This window comes from Microcebus murinus, chromosome 4, assembly GCF_040939455.1.
Source record: "Microcebus murinus isolate Inina chromosome 4, M.murinus_Inina_mat1.0, whole genome shotgun sequence".
Taxonomy (NCBI): Eukaryota; Metazoa; Chordata; class Mammalia; order Primates; family Cheirogaleidae; genus Microcebus; species Microcebus murinus.
In genome coordinates, this window is record NC_134107.1 from 90,255,645 (window position 1) to 90,277,551 (window position 21,907).

The following is a 21,907-nucleotide window of genomic DNA, read 5'->3' on the forward strand; positions in this document are numbered from 1 at the left end:
GTGAAAGTGAAGAAGGAAGCCACAAAAAAAATGACACAAAGTGAAAATACATTCCAGAGAGAGAGGAACTGGTCAGTCTCCACAAAGTCTGACCACACCTTGTCTTTTATATGCTTACTAGTTTGTCCCACCTTTCTTCTGGCAGGATTGGCTGCCATTTCCCACCTTTGGGTGATTGACAGGTTGGGGTTATATAACAGATTAAATAACAGGTTGGTTATGTAATGGTTTCCCTTTCTGCACATGTGTCTTCCCCAGAATCCTTCATGAAAACTTCACCCATGTGAAGCTAATTACATGGTAATAAGCCTCAGGTTAGTTAAAGGTCACTAGGGGCTCCTTACTATGTATATTCCCACAGGGAACAGTTCCTAGCAGCAATTTGGTTCCTAGCTACAATTCAGTCAGGGGCCTTTGCCACTTCCTTGCTTGCCTTGCCACCTGTTTGCCTTCCTCCAGACCCAACGTTCTGAACTGGCTCACTATAAACCATCTCCCAAAGCATCTTCTGGGACTCATACTTCACAAAGCCCTTTTTCCTTATTTATGCAAGAGTTGATATTAAAAGCCTTACAAAGTCATAAAATTGAACACTTAATTCATCAACTTTATCAAAAGAATAAAACTAAGTGAAGTCAGGGAAGTGGTTGAAAAGAGTAAAAATGGAGTAAACTCAGAAAAATGGAGAAGTAGAAAGTAAAAATATCTTTAAAATTTTAATTAAGATTGTAAAACATTTAAATAATATTAAGTAAAAAATATTATAGATAACAACTGTTCAAACATTTAAAAACCACTAAAAAACTGAAGAACATAAAATTATTTTTCGAAAGGAACAAACTAAGAACAAATACAACAAGGCTATTATACACTAGAAATGAAAAGGATTAAAAAACATAGAAAATAGGTAGTGGAATAAATTCTGGAGCTGGAAATCCTGGAATAAGAACAAATTTGGCCAATATGCTTTAGACAGATTGCTGAGGGGCACAGAAAGAAATCTCCCTATACTATATATCAGGAGTTCTGGAAACTTCTGGAAATCCAGAGCAGATGGTGACTATGCCTGACTCTAGAAGGCAGTTCTATGGAGCTAGATACTTGTTGATACCTCAGTGTTATACTATTTCCCAGGTAAGGTTGGTCTGTTCTAACAGGATAATGGCTGCATATTGTAGATTTGAATTGGGAAAGAGCTCTGAAGTCAGTCTAGCTTATAATCCTGGCTCCCTATGTTGTTGGCGTTAACCTTGCCATGCCTCAGTTATCTCTTAAATAGAATGAACATAGTAAGTGTGCCTAGCTCATTGGGATAGCTGTGAATACTAAATGAGATCCTTTTAGTAAAGGACTTAGCATAATACCAGATATATAGTCAGTACTTGGTAAATTTTAGCTATTTAATGATGAATGAGACTGAAAATTTCCTACAGACAGGAACCCTGTATGTTTTGCTTAACACTGTGAACAGCAAGCCCAGTGATTAGCTCATAATGGGAATTCAATTTTTTTTTATTTCAGCATATTATGGAGGTACAAATGTTTAGGTTACATATATTGCCTTTGCCGAACCCAAGGCAGAGCTTCAAGCATGTCCATCCCCCAGATGGTGCACACCACATCTGTTAGGTGTGTGTATACTCATCCCCTCTATCCCCCGCCCATGTGACTGACATCCAATGAATGTTATTACTATATGTGCACTAAAGTGTTGATCAGTTAATACCAACTTAATGGTAAGTACATGTGGTGCTTGTTTTTCCATTCTTGTGATACTTCACTTAGTAGAATGGGTTCCAGCTCTATCCAGGATAACATAAGAGGTGCTAGATCAACATTATTTTTGTGCCTGAGTAGAACTCCATGGTACATGTATACCATATTTTCTTAATCTACTCATGTATTGATGGGCACTTGGGTTGTTTCCACATCTTTGCAATTGTCAATTGTGCTGCCCTAAACATTCACGTGTAGATGTCTTTTTAATAGAATGTCTTTTGTTCCTTTGGGTAGATGACCAGTAATGGGATTGCTGGATAAAATGGGAGGTCTACTTTTAGCTCTTTGAAGTATCTCCATATTACTTTCAACAGAGGTTTTACTAGTTCGCAGTCCCACCAGCAGTGTATGAGTGTTCCTATTTCTCTGTAGCGACGTCAACATTTATTGTTTGAGATCTTTTTGATAAAGGCTATTCCCACTGGAGATAAATGATATCTCACTGTGGTTTTTATTTTTATTTCTCTGATGGTTAGAAATTTTGAGCATTTTTTCATATGTTTTTTGGCCATTAGTCTACCTTCTTCTGAAAAGTTTCTATATGTAAGATTAGTTGGTTCTTTGAAAAAATAAACAAAATTGGCACGTCTCTTGCTAGATTAATAGAAGCATAAAAGAAAGGACTCTAATAAGCTCCATCAGGAATGAAAAAGGAGAAATTAAAACTGATACCACAGAAATACAAAATACCATTGATGAATACTATAAAAACCTGTAAGCTCATTAAACTTGAAAACACGGAGGAAATGAACAAATTCTTAGAAATACACAGCCTCCCTAGTCTCAATTAGGAAGATCAATTCCTGATCAGACCAATATCAAGTGCTGAAATTGAAGCAGCAATAAAAAACATTCCTAAAAAGAAAAGTCACAGACCAGATGGTTTCACACCCAAATTTTACCAGACCTACAAAGAAGAACTGGTGCCTATCCTGCAGAAATTATTCCACAACTGTGAGAAGGAAGGAATCCTCACCAACATCACTCTGATATCAAAAACCAGGAAAGGACACAACAAAAAAAGAAAACTGTAGACCAATATCCCTTATGAATATAGATGTAAAAATTCTCAACAAAATCCTAGCAAACCAAATTCAGGTGCTTATCAAAAAATAATCCAACAAAGAGTTGGTTTTCTGCAAAGATAAATAAAAATTGACAGATCATTAGCTAGATTAATTAAGAAAAAAAGAAGACTCAAATCAGTAAAATCAGAGATGAAAAAGGAGACGTTATAAGTGATATCCTATAAATACAAATGATCATAAAAGACTACTATGAACAACTATATGCCAACAATGTGGAAAACCTAGAAGATATTGATGAATTCATGGGCACGTAAAAACTACCAAAATTAAACTATGAAGAAAGAGAAAATCTGAACCAACTAATAACAATAAGATTAAAGCAGTAATAAAAAGGAAAAGCCCAGAACTTGATGTCTTCACTGCTGAATTCTAATAAATATTTAAAGAAGAACAATTACTAATCCTTTTCAAACTATTCCAAAAAGTAAAGGGGAGGAAATTCTTCCAAACTCATTCTATTTGACAAACATTACTTTCATATCAATACCAGATAAGGATACAACAACAACAAAAACTACAGGCCAATCTCCCTGATTAACACAAATGCTGAAATCCTCAGCAAAATAGTAGAAAACTAAATTCAATAGCATGTTTAAAAGATCATTCACCACAATAAAATGGGATTCATCCAAGGGACACCAAAATGGCTCAACACATGCAAATCAATCAACATGATACATCAAATTAACAGAATCAAGGACCAAAACCATAAGATCACTTTCATGGAGAAAAAACAATTGATAAAATTCAGTATCCCTTCCTGATGAAAACTGTCAACAAATTACATCCAGAAGGAAAGTACCTCAACACAATAAAGGTTGTATATGACAAGCCTACAACTAACATCATACTAAATAGAGAAAAGTTGAAAGCTTTTTCTCTAAGATCTGGAATGAGACAAAGATTCTCACTTTTACCACTTTTATTTGACATAGTACTGGAAGTATTAGCCAGAACAATAAGGCAAGAGAATAAAATAAAAGATATCCACACTGGAAAAGAGGAAGTCAAAGTATTTCCATTTGCAGATGACTTGATTTTATATGTAGAAAACCCTAAAGAGTGCACCAAAAACATTGTTAGAGCTAATAAACAAATTTGAAAAAGTTGCAGGATACAAAATCAACCTACAAAAATCAGTAATGTTTGTTTACATCAATAGTGAACTATTTGAAAAAGAAATTAAGAAAGCAATCTCATCTGTAAAAGATACCTAGGAATAAATTTAATCAAAAAACTGAAATATCTCTATAGGAAAACCATAAAACACTGATAAAAGAAATTAAAGAGGGCACAAATAAATGGAAAGATATCCCATGTTCATTGATTTGAAAAATTAGTAGCATTATAATTTCCATAGTACACAAAGTGATCTACAGATTAAATGTATTCTCCATCAAAATACAAATTATATTCCTCACAGAAATAGAAAAACAATTCTAGAATTGGCATGGAACCATAAAAGTCCCCAAATAGCCAAAGTGACTTGAACAAAAAGAACAAAACTTGAGGTATCACACTACCTGACTTTGAAATATACTACAAAGACATAGTAACCAAAACAGCATGAAACTGGTGTAAAACAGACACACAGATCAAGCAGAAAAGAGAACACACAAATTCATGCACTTACAGCCAACTGCTTTTCAACAAAAGTGCCAAGAACACAAATTTGAGAAAGACAATCTTTTCAATAAATAGTGCCAGCAAAGCTTGATATCCACATGCAGAAGGATAAAACTAGATTCCTATATCAACATATATCAAAAGCAACTGAAAATTAAAGATGTAAATGTAAAACCCCAAACTATAAAGCTATGAGAAGAAAACCTTGGAAAAATGCTTCATGACATTAGTCTGGGTAAGGATTTTTTTTGGATAAGACCTCAAAAACACAGGCAACAAAACCAAAAATAGACAAATGGTATTACATCAAAAAGAAAAACCTCCTGCACAGCCAATAAAACAATAAACAAAGTGAAGAAACAACCTACAGAATGAGAAAATATATTTTCAAACTATGCATTTTGTAAGGGGTTAATATCCAGAATATATAAGAAACTCAAACAACTCAATAGCAATAAAAACAAACAATCCAATTAAAAACAGGCAAAAGACCTAAATAGATATTTCTAAATGTTCCACAGCACTAATTATCAGGGTAATACAAATCAAAACCATAATGAGATATCATCTCACTCTAATCAGAATGACTACTACCAAAAAGAAAAATAATAACAAATGCTGGTGTGGATTTGGAGAGAAGAATACTCTTATACACTGTTAATGGGAATGTAAATTAGTACAGTCACTATGGAAAACAATATGAAGGCTCCACCAAAAATAAAAAATAAAGCTAACATTCAGCAATCCCACTAGTAGGTATATATCCAAAGGAAATGAAATCAATATGCCAAAGAGATATCTGCACTCCCATGTTTAATGAAGCATTATTTACAAAGCCAACATATGGAATCAACCTAAGTGTCCATCAATAGATGAATGGATAAAAATAATGTGGTATGTATACAGAATGAAAACTATTCAGCCATAGAAAAGAATAAAATCCCATCATTTGTGGTAACATGGATGAACCTAGAGGACATTACATTAAGTGAAATAAGACAGGCATGAAAAGTCAAATACCTTGCTCATATGTAATCTAAAAAAGTTGATCTCATAGAAGTAGAAAGTAAAATAGTGGTTACTAGAGGTTGGAGAGGGAAGGGGGAAGGAGGGAGTGAGAAAGATTTGTCAATGAGTACAAAGTTACAGTTAGCTAGGAGGAATAAATTATGGTGTTCTATTGCATAGTATGTTGACTAAGATTAACAATATCATATTGTATTGTATATTTCCAAATATCTAGAAGGGAAAATTTTGAATGTTCTCACCACAAAGAAATGATAAGTGTATGAGGTAATGGATATGCTAAATACCTTGATTTGATCATTACACAATATATACATGCACGGCAACGTCACACTATACCCCATAAATATGTACAATTATGATGTGTCAATTAAAAACAAAATTTTCAAAAATTAAGAAAAATTTAAGAATTAAATATTGGACAACAATACAAGATAGAGGAGAATTACCAGAATTAGAACTTTCTAAGAGCTTTCTATTTTTCTGGTAGGAGGATAAAGACTTATTTTTTATTTCATCTGTGTGTTAAATTTTTAAGGGTAATATTTAAAGAAAATAAAATGTATAACTTCCAAACCTATAGAGGAATAAAATTAGCTAAAGAAAAAACCTTAATTTAAATGAAATTAGAAAGGGATAAAAATATGCAAAGGAGGCTGACTACAAGCACAAAATAAGATGGCAGAGATGAATTCATATATATCAGTGATCACAGTCAACATAAATGAAATAAGCCCTTGTGATAAATGCCAGTTGAGAATTACAGTTTGGAATTTAAAAAATCAGCTATATGCTATTTATAAAATATCTGCTTAAAACATAGCATGCAGACAGGCTGAAAGACAATGTAATAGATTACACCAAAGAGCCATGAATCAAAGAAAATTCCATAACTACATTAGCATTAGAAAAGAATGCATTCTAAGGCAAAAATAATTATAAGGGATGAAGAAAGCTCACAATTTAGTGAAAATGGAATAATTTACCAGGAAGATAAAGCAATCATAAATGTATATGCACCTAACAACATAGTCTTAATTATATAAAACAAAAGATAGTTTTTGAAATCTGGTTACTTCAGAATATGAATTAATGTACACATGCCATTTACCTGTGTCCTGGAAATCTTTTATTCTTGAAAAAACTTTTCTTGCAATTATCAGCTGTATTAAGTCTATAACACCCTCACCTAATAGGTCTTAAAATACAGAGTTAGTTCAAAAGTTATTCACATAGGACTCAGGAAGCAAGAAAATAACCACCACAAAGGAGCTCTCATTTGACCCAGCCTGTTCCCAGCCTCTACCTTCATCCATTGTCCATTGTTGCCCACAGCTGAGACCATCTGTAGGTCAGGTCTCACCCATATTTCCAGGATTAAGTCAGACTCAGCCAGAAATTGGTGAACCTCTCTGGTCAGCCAGCATCTCTTAGCTCAGCGTTGCTATCTTTGGTACTAGTACAAGATAGCTTCTCTACTTCTCAGCCTTGCTCTTACCAACCTCCTTCCAAAGATCTTAATCTTGGTCCCTGAATCACACTTTTATTAAGTGATTGCTGGACTTCTGTGTAACCCCTGGCCTCTGGTCACTGTGCCCCACCTGCCAAGTGAGACAGCCCATTACTTCAGCTTCACTGCCTGATCAGTCAAAGGTTAACAACCAAGACTCTTAGAAACATACTTGTTGGACACAAAGGGGTGTCTCTGTCAGCATCGTATCTGGCTCAGATTCCCTGGCTTCTGTCCTGTTTCTGTGGGTGTAGATATAGTGCCAGGACGCTGCCAGGTCCCTGAGTGTACCTTCCTATGATTGACAGCTATAGCACTAGGCCTCTACCCCAATTCCAGACCATCACTGCCTCTGATTTATAACTCTTGCCTCCCCCGCCTCTATTGTCTGATCTGCCACTCAGTGGAAAGTCATTCAAGTCCTTTAAATTCCTAAAACTTATGGAATATCTACCCTGTTCCAAGCCTGACCTAGATGCCGCTGGAGATAAAAAGATAAATAAAACCTCTTTCAATGCCAAGGCTCTAGAATAGGAGAACAATACACAGAAAAGCATATTTACAATGACCCCAAATCTAGGTCATGTGCTATAATATGAAATTTTTTGACACTTCAGGATTCAATAATGTATTAAACAGACTTCTTGGGTTGCAAACAATGGGAAAAACTCTGGCTAAATTAAGTAAAGAAAGGAATTTATTGGCAAATATTGGTCAGCTCAGAATCAAAGAAAGAACTTTGAAAAGAATAAGAACTTAGGCAGCACCAGGGAACTTTGTGGCAGGCAATAAGTTCAATCTCTTCAGGAGACAAAAATGGGATAAATAATATATAACTTTTTACTTTCCTTATGTCACTTTGTATAAGATTCAAGGGACAGGCATTCAGATGTGCCCACTTTTTGGCCAGGAGATGATAAGGTACTTTGACAAGTCCATAGAAAAATATATGAAGTAGTACAGAGATAATTCATAAAGTAAGAGAGAAGTGCTATTAGCAGAGAAGAGTAGCTATGGAGGGTCCCCAACAGATGTCGGTTACAAAGCAGCAGGCTTGAAGATGTCTGTTGGATGCCAGCATATTGTATCTAGGCCAACGTGTCCCAAGGACTGAATAATTGAAAGCAGAATCGTCCTAAAATATCTATGCGAATGATTGCATTAGGAGGCAGAGTACAAGTGCTATGAGTGGGTAAAAACAAAATGAGGGGAGAGATAATGGAGAAAGTGCTGCCATATTAAGGGAGAAATCAGGGAAAGCCTCAAGGAGGAATTAACATTTAATACGGGGTGTATAAGAGTTTAAGGAGAAGAAAAGGAGACTCCAGGCAAGAGGAATAACAATGATGAAAGTGCAACAATAGAAAAGTAAGGGAGGGTTTTAGGAAGGCTAAAACTATAATGTTTTAACAAAATTAAGGTAGGTAATTTATGAGATCAATATAGAGATAATGGCAGAAAGTTAGATTGGGGCACAGTTGTGGAGAAACAAGTTGAGGAATGAATTTCCTCAGTTCAGGTAAGAGGTAATGAATGAAGGCTTGATCTCTGTGGCAACTGTAGGCAACAGAAGGCTTGAAGAGTAGTTGGGGAAATGGGAAGAATATTGCAGAGGTTGTAAGTAGGCAGTAGAAATAGACTAGGATGCGATGAGTGACTAGCAAAAGGTCAAAACCAATGCTGATATTTCAGACCCGGGGTCAGGAACAAGGCAGGAGAGGCAGGCACAGATATGTTGAGCCAGCGATGATGGTGGGCACAAGGTAAAGAATTCAATTCCAGAGCCATCTGCCTGGAACTTGAACTTGACTATGCTAGTAATGTGGATGCAATGGCTGAGAGAAAGGGAAAAGAAAAGAGGGCCAAAGAGAAAATGTCATTGAATGCCTATGTTCATAGGGTGTGATGGTAAATAGCCAATGAAGGAGACAAAGGAGAGAGCAGGAGAAAAAGCAGGGGTGGTGCCTGTTGGCCAGCAACATGGAAGTCAAGGGAAGAGGGGAAGGCATGGAAGGCTGGATCCACAATGTCAAATGGTGCTGATGTTGTAGAGGCCATTGGATGAGACCTTCAGGAGGTTATTGGTGACTCCGGGGTAGTGCTAGAGGCAAGAGCTATATTGTAACGGTCAGGGAGGAATGAACAAAGAGGATGTGGAAGGTTCATACAAGTGGAGACACAACGTTTGACAATGAAAAGAAAGAGTACTTTGAGAATGAAATGAAGTGGAGAGAAATTTTTTGGAATAAAGGAGAACAAGCTTGTCTTAGACTTAGGGCAAAACCTAGAAGAGATGGAAAGCCTTAAAATGAGAGATAGTGAGACTCACTAGTGGGACAAGAGGGGAGACGAAGGCCATTGTTCCAGGGGTTAGCCAGGCCAGGAAAGGTTCTGAAATACAGGAGGGAGAGGCGGTGGAGGGTCAGAGTGCCTGGAGATGAGAGAAGCTGAGTGCTTTAGCTTTGATCTTCTCAGTAGGTTGAGGGTGAAGCCATCTGCAGAGAGTAAGGCTAGAGAGTCTGGGGTTTAAGAAAAATAGTGAAGATTTGAAACAACTGCTGTGAGTTATCTGTTATAATAACAACTGCCTGAATGGTGGAAAATAGTGCTAACTTTCTTAACTCCTGGAATCCCCCGATTTTGTGGCCAAAATCATTGATTTGCCCACAACCCCGATAATCTATAAGCAAGAGTGGCCATAGGTCTGTTAAACTCTATTCCTTTCTTTACTGGAATGAAGTAAACTGTTCCAATCTAAGCGTAATCAGGCAATGGAATTATTAGCTCGTTGTTCTACCAGGCTCTCACTTCACAGCCACTTTCTCTTTGGGGGCTTGAGAGCATCAAGGGTTAATGTCATCGCGGGTCCCTGTGTCCATGTCCCTGAGCACATGGTACCTGGTGGACATCAGACAAAGGTCTTCATGACTCAGTCACTCCGTCATCTTATCATACACCAAACCCCTGTGGCTGCCACAATATTTTTGACTCATATACCATTTGATATTGTTTTTACTCTTAGTCATACATTGTTTAATTTGTAAGGAATTCTGTTATTGAAATACAGAAAGAGGAAGGGAAACATAAAAATGATAACCTGGCAAATTTGCCTCAAGATGCTCCCACGAGATCCATGGGTAGCATTCAGAGCTCTCATATCACACATCGGGACGTCTACGGGACTTTAACAATGTTTAAAATGTAAAATACAGCAGTGATTACATACAATTAGACTTTCCAGCTATTAAGAGTAAGGCCTATCCACAGCTGCAGTGTGTTATTTGTGAAGCACTTGCAAATCAAAGCCTACAACCTTCTCCCTCATCTCATAATTTGGAAACAAAGCCTGAAAATTATGTATATCTAAAAAAGGATACCAGTTGATTTTTATAAGTTCACAAGAAAAATTTCTAGCTAGTTATGAAAGAACTTTGTTGATGCTAGAACTTGTTGTTAGACTCCACGCCATTTTAGTATATTTAGGTACCGAAGTCAAAGTATGACATAAAGTCATATTAAAATTTATTGGTCCATGAATCATTCTTTTTCATATATTACAGAATTAAGTTAATGTAAATCAAATAATATATACCACTTGGAATATAAATATTTATTGATTGCAATTTCATTTATTAAGGTAATTATCAGACTATTGAAATATTGGCATAGTATTTTCTTTCTTACAATGAAATATTTTGGGAACACAAAAAGGTATAGGTGATAAAACAATGAACACCCATATTGTCATCACCTGGCTTAAGAATTTATAAATAGAACTACAATATGTATATTTTTAACTTAAAATCACCCTTTAATAAATACCATGAAAAAAACCATAAAATAATTTTTCAAATTCCTAAGGAAGTTTGCAAGATTTTATTATAAAGGAAGTGACAAGTCAGAAAACTTCGAGAGATGCTACCCTACAGTGTTCACTGAAATAACAAAGCGCTTTTTAATTGTAGGCAAAGCAACACTCCAAGTGTCTTGCCAGAATAGCTCATTCATTTCACCTTAAGGAAAGACAAACAGGGTAACCGAGGCTTGAATATTTTTATTCATTCTTAAGGGCAGGACAAACAGCACAAAACATTTCATCCAGCCTTCTCTACACTCTGAGTCAGTTTGTGAAGTGGGTACAGAGAGCCAGGACCTGAGTGAGAGTTAGTAGGATGCCATTATTATTCTGGGGGTCTTACTGGGTGCCAGATCCCATGTCACACACGTTATATACCTTAATTTATCTAATTCTTGTAACCATCACTCAAAGTAGGCATTATTGTGGTTGCCCTTTTCCACGTGAGAAATAGGGAGCTAAAGAGGTTATAGGACTTGCCCAAGGCCAATAGTGTTGTAGCCACCGTCCAAACCTGCATGGATCTGACTCCAGAGCCCACATGGGGAATCTTTGCTGTTATCAGTGTGGATGAGGACTTGAAGGTTTAGAACAAATAGCAGCCACATCATGAAGTACCATGAAGGAAAAGCACAATCTGTTCACCTCATCAAGATAAGTAAGGTTCATCTTTTCTACTCTTCTGGGGGCAGAGTGAAACTCAGGCAGGGGCTGCTAAAACTTTCAGAAGTCTCCTGTCTCATTCTTTTCCTAGTAAATTTGGGGGGCACTAGACCTCAGCAGCTTCTAGTAGAAAAAAAATACTCAATTGCCATGGCAACTCGTGGATCAAGAAACAAACATTAAGGACACACCAGGTCCTGATTGCCAGGTTGCCAGGGCCTCTGTATTAATAGATGACCAAATCCCCAGAATGTGTTTCTGAGATAATTAGCCTACTCATTGATAATCTTCACTGTAAGTCAAGGTGTACTTCCAATTGCATTTCCATTCTTTGGCTTCATTGTACCCCAAACGTTGAGCTCTTCCACTCTTGTTTAACATTCACTCAAACTCTATGCAAAATTCAAGATACATAACTTTGCCACTTTGGGAAAAGGAAAAAGGGAGGAGGAAGAGAAAGAAAAGAGTTAGAAGAGGAGGAGAAGCTAAAGGAACAGGAGGGAGAGAGAGAGGGAAAGAAGGACATAATCTCTTTGGGTTTAATTTTGCTGATCTGATAAATGAGGGCATGAGACCAAGCATGTTGTTTTTCATGTTTTCCAGATGTTAGAACCTATGAGAATCTGAGAAAGCTGTGAATGCTTTTTAATACATATAGGGTATTCTGCACACAGTTCCAAGAAGTTTATGAACTTCAGGTTAGAACCCTTTAGACTAGATCTCTATGGTTCCTTCCAACTTTGTGAGAGCAACCTCACCATGAATCTAAATTGAGCCTCTTTGACTGCTAACAAATTCTGGTGCTAATTAAACAGGGTGGTGAACAAATAATAATATCCATGGCTGTTTGCTTAGCAATTTGCAGGTGAAAATCCAGATGAATGTCAGATAGTATTAAGGATATAATCATTACTCCGAGTATTTTAATACACCACAGGTAAGCCTCAACTCCAGCTGAACACTCCACAGAGTGGAAGTCTTATACACGTTCAGTGGCAGCTGCAGCATTTCCTGGCCTGACTGCTCCTCCTCTCCACACTCTCTACACCACGCACCAAATTTTCAAAGAAATCGTGGAAAGGTTCTTTGTTCTAAAGAAAAAGGCTGAATGGTGAGATAAAATAGGCAATGCATTTTTCTGTTTTTTTTTTTTCCTATTCTATTCTTTTATAGTCTGAATGATAATCACAGAGGAAGTTCCCTTGGCAGTATTGCATTTCCATGGTGATAGGATGATAGAAGAGGTCAAGGTCAACAAACCAGGGTGCTGGGAACCTTCTGCTGCAGGGTGGACGTGAGGGAAGGGCTAGCAGTCAGAGTGTCACTAGGGGACCTACTTTCGCAGCCTCATCCTTTGAGCGGACCACAGAGCCTGGCTTGTGCCTTTCTGAATGGACTAATCAGTGGTGTCTTCAATGTAATAATAGCTCCATCACTTCCCCCTATGCAGAAATTTTCTGTGCCCTTCCTCTCAAAGGCCAGGAACTAATGCCTTTCACAACAACAATCCATGGATTGTTGGGTTATGTATGTGCTCTTTGTATTGGCACCAGAAGCTCAGAGATGCCAAGTTTTAGAAACCAAGTGTACTTTAGAAAAGCAATTTGGTCTTTAGGAACAAGGAATCCTAAATAAGTTTTGACCGTGTCAAGGCAGGCGAAAAGATGAATGAACTAAAAGTGGAGTAGGAAGCATACAGTTTAAATATCGGATGACCCAAATCATTCCCCTTAGAATCTAACTCAGTTATTTTGCCTGAAACTAAATGTCCTGATTTCACTCTTTTGAATTTTTCTTCTTATGGTTTTATGTGGAGATATAATGTCATGAACTTGTACAGATTTGTTCAGACCAGAACTAAAGAGGAAGAAATGATAGAATCAAGGTAAGCCCTAATCGATCAAAGATATTTAAAGTAATTGATTCAAAATCTGTGATTTCTTCCAGAGTAGACAAAGGCAGAAGAGACACAAAAGCTCTTAGGGTCTAGGGATGAAATGGAATAGACTTTTGTGCATTGCAGAGCTTTAGGAAAGCCAATTCATAAATGGGGCAGCTCTTCCCATTTTGAGTAATATTAGTGGATGCTTAGGAGTTCTGCTACCAAGAAGACTTAAGTATTCCTTACACACTTTGTCTACCATGGCCATCTATATGCTAAAGACTCTCAAATCCCCATTGAGAGCTCCAGGTCTATACATCCAATTACCTATCAGATTTTCTATTCAGACACCCATCAGACACACTAAACTCAGTGTGAACAAAACTGAACTCCTTGTCTTCATCCCTTCATCCACTCCTCCTATCTCAGTAAATAGTTATTAAATACTAGCCCAGCTAAAGCCTGGGGGTCATTCTTCCCTTTTCTTTATCTCTCATCCTAAACAATTACAAAGTCTAGTCTATACTCTTTTGTTAATATTGCTCAAATCTATTCCCTTTTTTCTGCCTCCAATTCCACCTGCCCTGTTTACACTTCCATCACCTCTCCTGAGGATCTTCCCCTCTTCTTGTACAGAGCTTCCTTCTGTCAACTTGCCCATACCCACCAATCCATTCTCCAATCTATGGTCAGGGTGATCTTTCTGAGATTCAGATATGATCATAGTCATTTCTCTACTTAAAAGCAGCCAGTGGTTCTCTCCTGCCCTCAGGATAAATCCAAAATTCAGTTATGAGTATTGTAAGACTTGGTAGGATCTGGTCCCCCTCCCCCTAACCTCTCCAGCTTCATCTATGGGTACTGTACCTTCCTACCTGCTCCACCCCACCACCCCAACCTTCTGCACACACACACACTTGTCTATGAACTCCAGCTGGGACCAACTACTTGGTTTCTTGAAAGCACAGGCTTTCTCTTGACTCCGGATCTTTGCCTGGAGCTCTGCTCATACTCTCACTCACCCCACCTTCTTGCTGGACACTCATTTTGCTGGTCTAGGTTCTTCTTATGCTTATGACAATTGTCAATAATTAAACACCTTAGGAAACACTGAAGTATAGATTATGTAAGCTCTGAAGTCTTCATGCTTGTTTTGTTTACAAGCTGTAATTTTCACCAAGAACTAACCAAGTTCTTGGATACTTCACAGTGTATTTTTACTGTGGTTAATGTTCTTCTTCCTCTCTTACATTCTACAACTGTAAATTACATTCACCTTCTATGGATTCCCACAAGAATTGTATTGGAAGAACATTTTGGCAATACCGCCTTTCTAAGAAAATTCCTGTGGATTAAAATTTGGCTCACGTAGAAACTAAAAAACTAGTCCTTCCAAAAAAACATGGGTGGAGTGCATTTTCCCAACATTCTTGGCATTTTTTTTCCAAGACAGGGAATAATTTGCATGGAAGAGAGGACAGAAGATCATCTCCTTTGGAAATAACATATAGAGAAAGAAGAATTTGCCAATTGTCTAAATGTTTTCACCATGATGTCTTGGGCCACTTGGTAATCTCTGTAATTTTTAACAAATGTAAAATATTTTTGTACAATTACATTGTTTGAAAGGGTCTTCAGCGGTTTTCTGGCCCTTTTTGATGATTTCAATCGGGACATCCATCTGCCACCAGTCACCTTTCTAAAGCCCAGTGTTGATTATGACACCTCTGTTCACAAATATCTTTTTTGGTTACTCCAGTGGCTATAGAAATAAAAGCTAATGTTATTGGCATGGTTCACAAGACCCCATATTACATGATCCCAACTCTCTTTGAGGGTTCCTCTTTCCCAAGTCCCTCCATGTATCTCACATTCTTGCCATATCCTATAACTTGCCATTCTCCAGACACATCTTGCCCTTTCAAGCTTCCGTAGTTTTGCCTGTCTCTGCCTTGCATCTTGATTTCCTTCTTCCTTAGCCACCTTTGCCTAATACAATTTCACTCCTCCTTCAACACTCAGTATTCCGGCATCTCTAATGCTGGAAAAGCTAATGGGGACCCTGAGCTAGTGCAGGACTCTAAGTATTAGACCAAGGCAGTTGGACGTTATCTCAAAGCAATGAGACTGAACGATTCTGAGTAGTTGGATGGTGCACATAGAGCAGTGTTCAGTGAACAAGTTAAAATGAACTAAGAGTCCTAGGGACCAAGAAATGTGTATTAACATATTATGTAGCCAATTATAAGAAAAAGTCATCACCTCCGAGTTTTCTGGAGGTGAATCCCAGATATTACCATTTTTTCCTTCTGGCCTGATATTTACTACTCTTAACCTGGTGTTCTGCTCGCCACATTGCTGGCCAGCTATAAACTTCTGTTGGACACACCGATCCAGAAAAACAAATAGAAGTGCCTGTGACATCATCGGGCCCTCCTTGTGTCAGCTTTGATTCCTCAGGTTGCCACATTCATGACATCTGCCAAGATTTCCCAATCGGCCATCTGCAAACCAGCTTCATGCTGAAAATGAAAATCAACATGAAAGCATGTTTACTCAATGCCTCAGTGATTTAAAAAATCAAGCAATCTTTCTAGTCCATCTATGTCATCTTTACTTATAGTTTTTGTAAATGACAGAGTAAGACAGTTGAAAATAAAATCACTTGGAAAAGTTCAGATTAAACCAGAAAATCATTTGTGTTTGCAGTCACTGGCATTTCACTGTGAGGAATGGAAGGTGTTGATTTCCAATTTGACAACATAATCAAAAATTATTTAATAATAAGGACATTAAATGGGTACATAGGTATTAAATGTATACAAAAAGCTCTGATGCTCTGTAAAAGAAAAATAAAAGACTTTTCAATTAAGAGAACTGTTTTCAAGATATTCAAATGGTTTTATAGGTCAAGTAAATGCCTCTGAAGAGAAATTCATCCTAAATGGATGTATTTTGCTCATGCTATGTGATTTGTGAGCACTTCAGAATTTCCAGTTGCTCCACCCGACTTGTTGTCTGTCTTTAAATGTCAGAATTTTCTTTCATAACTCAACAGAGAAGGGAAAAGATGCCTTGTCTTCTCATATGAGAGCTAAGCACTTTCTTCTTGTTTCTTTGCTTTAATTACCCCTACCTAGGTGATAAGTTATTTTACTTTTGGTAGCTTCATTGGGCTGTGAAACACAACTTTAAGGAAATGGTTAAGAAGACATAAACAAGGCTTAAATTTAGTGTAACAGTTGTATAGTTTCTGACTTCCCCACTTCCCCTCCCACCCAAATAATGGGTAGCTTAATTGAATCCAATTGGAGTTTCTACAAACTGGTTGGTGCATGTGAACCCTATAGGAAAGACTTCCTGAGATTGTGATTTTTAAAAATGGTTTACAATTTAAACAGCACTTTACTACCCTTCCCTAGCCCCCACAAAGATTAGCAGGTGTGCCTGCATATCTGTTTTTTTCTTTTTTTAATTTTTAAAGAAATCATTTGGGTTTCATTTTTATTTGTAAATATTAGAATTTAAATGTGAATTTTGTTCTTGCAAGCCACCCCCAAATCCTGTAGAAAATAATAGTGTTATACATTATCAATAAGTCATATGTGCATGTTGAGATGTTGAAATCTCAACAACCTCCAAGGAAGTTTCCAAATGGAATTCGTAGCTCTCTCTGGGGAAGTTTAGGTGACAGCCTGAGTGGTTGCAGGTGGCTGCCACAAGATTTCCTGCTTCTTAGTTTTGGGCTCTGCTAGGGCTTGCTGGAGACCTCCCATAGTTAAAAACCAACTTCCTGTAAGCATTCAAAGGAGATTTCAATAGGTTAACATCCACTGCTTGAAGGGAGGAGAGAGAAAGAGAGAGAGAGAGAGAGAGAGAGAGAGAGAGAGAGAGAGAGAGAGAGAGAGAGAGAGAAAGAGAGAGAGAAAGAAAGAGAGAGAGAAAGAAAGAGAGAGAGAGAGAGAGGTCAGAGCAGAAAGAAGGCTTGTCTTTGAGAACGTGGTTTGACAGTTGGCAGGGAGCTCCCTGCTGTAGAGGGTCACAACCCCCAGCTCTGCTTCGTGTTAGGGAGTCATGGCCAAGGTTTGTCAAAACAAAGCCACACACAACACCCTAGTGCCGAACGGGCAGGAGCTCTGGCCTGTTGCAAATGAAATCATTAGGAATTCCTTTGGAGTAAGTGTTACAGCCCTTGAGCTCTCTGTTCCTAAGCAAATGCAGATGTCTAATTGTGCATGTTGTTATCTCCTAAGGGCCCTGCTTGGAGCATGTCACTTTCCTTTTCAAAAATCCTTTAAGGCTGTCACCATCCTTGAACAAATTCCAAAATCTTCAACCCCTCTTTCAAAGATTTCCCCAATCCTGCTCTATGCACTTTTCTAATTTCAAGTCACAATATTCCAAATGTGCCAGACATCCTAGGAGCTGTGGGCCTTTGCTCAAGCAGCAACCTCTGCATTTTGCAACCCCAGATAACCTCCATTGAAGATCTCCTTTTCCCCCTCAGTCCAGCTTAATGGCAGGCTTCCCCTCTTACAAGTAGTCTTCTCCTCTCATTCTGTTCCAACTCTTTTATAGCATTTCTAAAATCATCATTCCCAGGGACAATCAGAAGTTCAGACATTTATATCAAACACATCTGGGTTCTTCTCCCAGCTCTTTGCAGCTTACATAGTGTGATGGTAAGCAGTATACTAATCTTCCCTACACCTCCATTTTCCCCTCTGATAAATGAGAATTATTCTAAAACAGGGTAGATGTGAGGATTAAATCAGAAAATGTCAGGAGAGTGTGTAGAATCGTGCCTGGCACACATACAAGTTTGCTGTTATTATTTGTTTCTCTCAATCTGCTGCGCTTTTAGGCCCACATCTTATTTCACAAATATTCTCAAACGCACTATAATGTCATTCCCACCTAGTAGGTGCTGAATAACTTTTTCTTGAATTAAGATGTTTGTTGAGTAGGTTCATAGTAGGAAGCCAGAAAAATCACACCAAGCAACGCAAATACGTTAGGTCTCTGTGCAGAGGTCCCTGGTTCAAGCCCACTGTCTCCAGCTTCCAGGCAGAGTTCCTGAGGACTCAGCCTCTGCTGCTATTCCCTTTGCCAGGAGAGTAGGCAAACACCAGCTTGCTTACTGGAGTTGTCAACCCCTTCCCTCCCTGTCACAACTAAGAAAAAATGCTGGGGTCAACAAATCCCAAATTACTCCCCAAAGACACCATACTATTTTTTTTTTCCTCTAAAACTGAGTAGGAAAAAGAAGTTCCTACTCTAGATGATCTAGAGCAGTGGGTCTTAAACTTTTGGTCTTAGGATGCCTCTACATTCTCCATTCTTAAAAACTACTGAAGACCTCCAAGAGTTGTGTTTATGTGGGTCCCATCCAGCTATATTTCATCATATTAAAATTGAAATGGAAAATTCTAAAATATGTTTCTTAATAATTTATTGTAAAGATAGCAATAAACATATTATAATTAATATAAATACTATACTTTATGAAAACAACTATATTTTATAAAACAAACCAAACATAAGTGAGAAAATTCACTTTTTCTTTTGGCAAATCTCTTTAATGTCTTGTTTTATAGAGGACCTGTGGATTCCCATATCTGGTTCTGCATTCATTTGGCTGTGATATGTTGTTTTGGTTAAAGTACATAAAAGAAAATTGGCCTCACACTGAGATAGTAGTTGGAAAGGGGAGGACACAACAAGGGGTAGCTTCTTAAAAGTTAGTTGCAATGTAGAATCTGAAACATACCAATGAAACTTCCATACTCTGTTATATTAAAATTCATTGGCCAGTCCTGCATTTTAAATGGCTATTTAGCCATGCATATTTTTTTAAAACCATTGATAATTTGGAAAATATTGGTTTATTGAGTTATGCAGACCCTTAAAATGATAATACATTTTATTACACAATATATAAAGTTCCCATTTGTTAGTATTACCAACCATCTCATCAGAAACGTCTTTAAATACTGGGATGGTGTTAAAGGATATGGTAGAATATATAAGTTTCTAATTTTTTACTTGAAAACTCAAAATTTTATCATTGGCAATGCATGCTATCAATTATTCTCCTTGAAGTGATAGATGCAGTTGGTTCGTTTAGACAAAACACCAGTTTGAATAACCATAGTTTGCTCGTCAGTTACTCTTCCCAGTTAAAATGATGTTTCATGGAAAAAGAGGCCAGTTTAGCTCCCTATGCAACAACCCATCACACAAGTGCTACATTCTGAGAGAAATATTATACTCCAGTGTGCAACAGCATTGCTTTACATATGTATTCCCATTAACATTCTCAATAATAAAAAGATGTGTAAGCAAGGGTTGAAATTTAATAAAATTAATAATTTTTCCTGCTTAATCTAGGTCATATTTAAGTCAAACTGGCATTTTCTTTTTACTGTGAGTTCATGGCAATGTAGAATACAACACCTCTAGTACACAGCTGACAGTGTTCAGCAGATGCAAGCACCATAATTGAACAGATATTCTAGAGGCATATAGATAAGTAAGGAAAGTTTCTTCCCACTACACTGGGCCTAGCACAGGTGTTTTTCCTCCTCTTCCTTGAATTTCTTCCTAAAATGACATGTCCTATTTTTTTTTTAGGATAGGATTAAGCCAAGAGCGATAGTTTCAAGTGTGACCTACTGCAACATTTCCCTTTAAATTTGCTTACTTTAGAAAGGAACAAGAGCTGGGAACCAGAATGCATACTTAACCCTGAAGCAAGATCATTAAAGCTTTTAAATAGATTCCAGAAGATTGAGTCTGTCAACTCTAATGTTCCTTTCCAATTAAAATATTGAAAACAACTTCATTACAATGTTTAATTTACCAATATAATTTTTTTAAAAATCTCTTTTTGTCTCCTTATGAATTTGTTATTTGCAACATGTGCTTTATCAAGTAACACTGGGCTTACTAGAGCCAGTGATAACTCTGAAGACCTTGTGAAAGGGCTGAGCACAACATGAAATCAAAAGTCACTCTCTGTTCAAAAAGAGCAAAGCCCCCCAGATGGTGGCTTTTTTGAGTATTGCTTCTAGCCTTCAGCCTTGGCAACTCACCATCAAAACTCATGGGACTTAGGTTCATGGGATATATCAGTGCATTGAAAAAGCTGACTGAACCAGACCTCTAAGGTAATGCAGAAAGGTAACTTCCTCTCAGTGGCTTAGGAATGGACAGACTCCAACATTGTGCTTACCTAAAACATTGGAAAGACTGTTAAAGAAATCAGACACAAATGAAATGGTGCCTGGGTAATCTAAATAAATCCATCCTGCTCCAATTTGCCTCCTGAGCATACAGAATTGATCTATTCTAAGGTAGCCTAGGTCATTAGACATAATTATATTGTTCTAAGTTAAACAGAGATATGTTGATGACTAACAAGAACATTTTCTTCCATTCACGTAGGCCAAAGAATAGTTCCAATATCTCTTACCCTTGAGCAACAAAAGAAGTCCTGAGTCTATTCTTTTATGGTGGGGATATCATTAAGGAGACAGGGGACATAGGTTCTTTCCTTGACTTTCAACATTACTGGGTGTGACCTGGGGCAGGTTGCTCCGTCCTTCAGAGTGTGAGATGATCACCAGATTGTTCAGCTCCCCTAATTCACAGATACAGCTCTCCTGTCCTATTCTCATGCCTCATAGAGAATCAGAGTTCAACCAAGTGAAGTGGATTGTTCTTAAGCTCTGGGTAAAAAAAAAAAAACAACTGCCTTGAACAGGTGATATAACCCATCTGCTTCCAACTTCAAGGCCTGTGGAAATTCATAGTCTGTGAAGGTTCTTGAGGGACTCAGGTTCTCCTGGTGCCTGTACCTCCTGGGCTCTTAGTTCCCTCACATGCAGGCACCGTCACTCACCTGACCAACTGATGGGAATTCCATCTGCACCTTTGCTTAACATACACACACTCTCACCTAGCTTCCTATTATATATTTGTGGTTTTAACACAGTTTAGTGCCAGAGCCAGGTCAGAGACCAGAGATTATGGATATATATATATATATATATTGGCTTCTCTCTTAAAGAGATTTGAGTTAGAATTCTGGTCTATCATGTAGTTGTATGATCCTGGGCAATTTGCTTAATTTCTCTGAGCCTTCATCTCTCATTTAAAAGACATTACCTCCAGTATAGGATGGCCGTAAGAATAAATGAGATGATGCATGTGCAACTCAAGTCCAGCCTTCTAAGGTCACCCTCTAAAAAAAACATGTAAATAAAACTAACATTGGAAGTTCCACATCCAGGAATATGGAGTGGATTAAATATTTATCCCACTGAGGACAACTAAAACCCCTGGGCATTACATATAAAATAACAATAAGGCTTTTAAAGGTCAAGGTGGGGGGAAGTGTAGGTGGGGGGCCTGTACTTCCACCCTTGCCAGCCTATGAAGAGCCACTCTATCAACCCCACCAGGGTGGTGTCAGC